This window comes from Chiloscyllium plagiosum, chromosome 8 (assembly GCF_004010195.1).
Source record: "Chiloscyllium plagiosum isolate BGI_BamShark_2017 chromosome 8, ASM401019v2, whole genome shotgun sequence".
Classification (NCBI taxonomy): Eukaryota; Metazoa; Chordata; class Chondrichthyes; order Orectolobiformes; family Hemiscylliidae; genus Chiloscyllium; species Chiloscyllium plagiosum.
The window spans coordinates 18,617,436-18,621,820 of NC_057717.1; positions in this window are offsets into that span (position 1 = coordinate 18,617,436).

Sequence of the window (4,385 nt, forward strand, 5' to 3'; positions counted from 1 at the left end):
TAGAATCTTGGATAAAGGCCGTCCTCTTCGTACATGGCACAAGCACCTTCCCCCTCACCACTCCACACCGACAACCAACCACATCATAATATCCTGTTTGTATTGACAGCATAGGTGCCACGGAGAACATCAGAGAGCAGACCATCAGTCAGATGGATCAACACTTCCCATGTCTGAATGGGCCAGAGTGAAACCTCCAGAACACGCTGTTTTACTCAGCCTTGTAATCCCTCTTCATTACAGGATCACACTGCCTTACAAACTTCCTGAAACAGATTGCAGGTAGTATATTCCGTTATATTCTACCTGGTAAACTATTATTCATTGATTTATCTGTCCATGTCAATTTGCAGACTCTCCACATTCTCTTGATAACTTAATGTCTTGCCTATATTAGTGTCATCATCAAACTTAGTAGAAGTACACCTGTTCAACTCCTCCTGATCGTTGATATAGATTGTAAAGAGCTGAGGACCCAGCGCTGGTCACAGTGTGACTCCACTGGCTACGTTCTGTCGAACTGATTGAGTCTGATTTATCTGGAGTACCTGCTTCCTGTTTGATAACCAGTCCTCCCCCCTTCTTGTGCAGCACAGTCGAAGGGCTGAATAAGAACGAGAACAATCCAACCCCACCAGCCTGCTCCGCCATTAATACAATCATGACTGATGTCATCGTGGCATCAGTCCCACTTTCTTGCCGCTCTCCTATCCCATCATTTAGTCAATGTTACAGCACCCACTGCATTCCGGGACAGTGAATTACACAGACTCACAACCCTTTGAGGGAAGTAAGTTCTCCTCACTCCTGTTTTAAATCTGCTCTGCCTTAACCTAAAACTATGATCTCTTGTCCTAGATTGCCCAACATGACGAAATATCCATTCCACACCGACATTGTCAATCATCTTAAGCATCCTCCAGACCTCAACGGGGTCTCCTCTCATTCTTCTAAACCCAGATGTATCGGCCTGAATTGCTCAAATGCTCTTCAAAAGACAAATTCATCTCTGGAATTGATCTAATGGACTTGTTCTGAACTGTCTTCATTGTAACTACATCCCTCTGCAGCCAGGGAGCTAAAAGTGTACACAGTACGCAAGTTACAGTCTCACTAATACCTTGCAGAGTTGCAGCAATTCTTCCCTTCCTTTATACTGTATTCGGTTAGGAGCAAATACTGAAATTGCACTTTCTCATTCCCTGCTGTACCTGCATGTGAATTTTCTGTGGTATGCACATGGACACCCAGATACCTCTGTACGTAAGCACCCTGACGTTGCTCTCCATTTCCATAATAAGTTCGATTCCTCTGATCAAAATTGATAATCCCATACATATGCACGTTAAATTTTATCTGCAAGATGTTGTACCGTTCATTTAAACTGTTCATGTCCATTTGTAAATTTTCTACATCTTCATTGCATCAACCTACTTCGCCACATGTTTTAGTATCAGCTGAAAATGTGGTTGTAGTATTTTCTATCTCCTCATCCAAGTAATACAATAGATGGCAAATAGTCGGGTCATGTGGTCTGAACTCTATCCAACCCCAAAAGGTGCCAACCATTAAACGAAACAACTATTCCATCTCTCTGTATTTTGTTGGGTCACTAGTCCTCTATCCAATCGAATGACGTCCTCCCAAACTCATGTCCTCTTATTTTGCAGCTTAATCTTTTGTGCAGCGCTTTAATCAATGCTTTCTCAAATTCCAGATACTTTACGTCTCCAGGATCCCTATCGTCTACTTTGCTTGTCAAATATTTAAAGAACTCGAACAAATAAATTATTTAAAATACCATGCTGATTCTGATGTATTCCATTTGACTTTGCAAATCTCCTGTTGTTAATTAATTAATAGTGGATTCTCACAATTTCTCTTAGTTCCCAACAGTTTGCTCACTAATTTTATTCGTTACTGAAGATGATTATCCTAATTCCTACCCTTTCAGTAACCTCTAATTTCCCTTTCCCATGTTCCTGTGTAACAGGCACAAAGCTTTAAAAGATCTGCTCCAATCGCTGTGTAAGCGGCGTGAGTGTCTGAATGGAATAATTCTGTTCCTGGTTTACACACTCAATGGGCTGAATGTCCGCATCGTGTTCCTGCATTATAGTCTCAATGGATGAACATCCTGATTTACATATTCAAGACCTGCTTCTCCTCCTTCTGATGATACATCAGGAGCTTGAAGGCTTGTGAAATCTTCCTGTTGCTTTGTAACTTTTTGAGGAGCTGAAGGGTCACTTCATATTCCTTCATAACAGGCTCATACTGAACAATCACCTCCTGCATCCCTGAAATCGGATCAAGGGAGTGATTGGTCTTCTCATGTTCCCATATATCAGATACATGTGTGAATATACTCTTCCTTTACACAACAAATCTCAAATAATTTTATCCCCTTCTCTAATTCTCATGCTGAATGACCTCTTCCAGTCTCTTCCAATTCATGTGTTACAGACTTGAGGAACCTGAATGGACTGATCCTGTTGCTGTGTAACAGGATTCTGGTGCTGCACAGCCTACTTTGGGTCCAGTGTTATTGGATCGAAGAGCTGATTGGCCTCCTCCTGTAACTGTATATCATGCTCCATGGGTTGAATAGCCTCATCCTGTTCTGGTGTAACAGGGTCGAATGCTTGAAGATCCTTCTGCTGTTCCTGTTTAACAGGCTGGAGAAGTGGGATGGATTCCTGCATTGGCTGTGTAATTGTCTTCTGTTGCTGACTCCTTCCGGTGCTCTATGTAAAAATACGATCGTCTTTCACTCTCATAAACTCCAATGGGTATTGGATCAACCTTATCACCCTTTCTTTATATGATAAGACCTTCATTGAAGTAATCAGTTGAGGGAACCATCTCTGAGCTTCTTCCAATATAATAATATCCTTTCTTCAGTGAGGAGATTAAATATGTACACAAGATTCCAGATGTGATCTCACTAGGATAATCTACAGCAGCAGCAACACTTTACCAGCCTGCTCTAAGGTTCCCACCCAGTTTCGAGCAGTCTCAGCTGTCTGAGGGAAATACGCAGCATTGCTGAGAGACCATTCTCTTCTCTTCTCCACCAGCATAACGGGAGATCTAGTGAAAATACCACAATGACACTTGAGAAGAGCGAATAACATGACGAGATTATTTCAATGTCCACAAAAGCCTCACAAAATGTCTCACCTGAATCTACCATTAATCTCCCCAGCGGTCACATCGCTCAGATTCAACAGAACCTGGTAAGGTGGAGCTTCGAGACAGCAAGAAGAAACAAACATTGATGAAAGTTATATATAAAAGTGAAAGCTGCAATACAGAGGTTGGGTATGCTATAAAACACGGAAATAAATACGTAGGTTTGTGGGTACTACAGTGATAATGACCAGCTACAAGCTGCATCTAAACTGTTTTAACCTATGTGAATGCTAATGCTGGGAAAATGGACTTTATACCAAGTTTGAGATGGTTTCCTGTAACAGCATTTTGAGCACTGAGATAGAGGTCAGGCAGTTTTCGAATTGATGTTATGTGATCAGAAGAGCTAATTGAAAACACTGCTATAAAGGAGGTGCTGGGAATATTAATCATAAGGTATTGAATTTTATATGACGTCTGAATACAAACTTTTTTTTTTAATTGTGGTCAAAAACCTGAGTCATGTAAGTGATGAATGTATGAGGGGCAAATTAGCTTCAGTGAATTGGAGAAGTACATGAAAAAGATTTACTGGCAGACAGGCAATGGTTGTTGTTTAAATAAACACATTAAATTTACAATATATACATCCCCATCAGAGGGCAAACAGAGGGTAAGGTGACTTACCAATAGTTAACAAAAGAAGATAAAGATTGCATTAGATCAAAGGAAGCAGCTCAGAAAAATGCCAGATATTGTGGTAAGCAATGGATTCAGAAATATCTGGGGCCCAACAAAGGAGGATCAATGAACTGATAAGAAATCCAAAAAGAACAAGACTACAAAGTAACAAGAAACATAAGGATGACCAAACGCTTCTCTCGATATTTGATGGGAAAGTGAAGGCAAAGACACGTGTGGAATGGTGAATATCCACACAAGATAATTTCTTACAGAGAACGAGGAAATTACAGAGAAACTAAACAGTTACTTTCATGTATATTTTATTAAAGGCAATATTAACTGATGGAGAAATTCAGTTTGTGTTCTCCAGTGATTGACAAAATGAAAGGAGATCGCAGTGAAGCTTAGAAAGTTCACACAGAGAGACGGACTGACACAGAGGCATGGAGAAGTGTTGCCAGGCAAGGTTAGGGATAATCCCAAGATATTATCCACATATATCAATCGGAACAGAATAACCAGGAAACAATTAGGGAAAATTCGAGACCAAGGGAGCACTCTGTGTG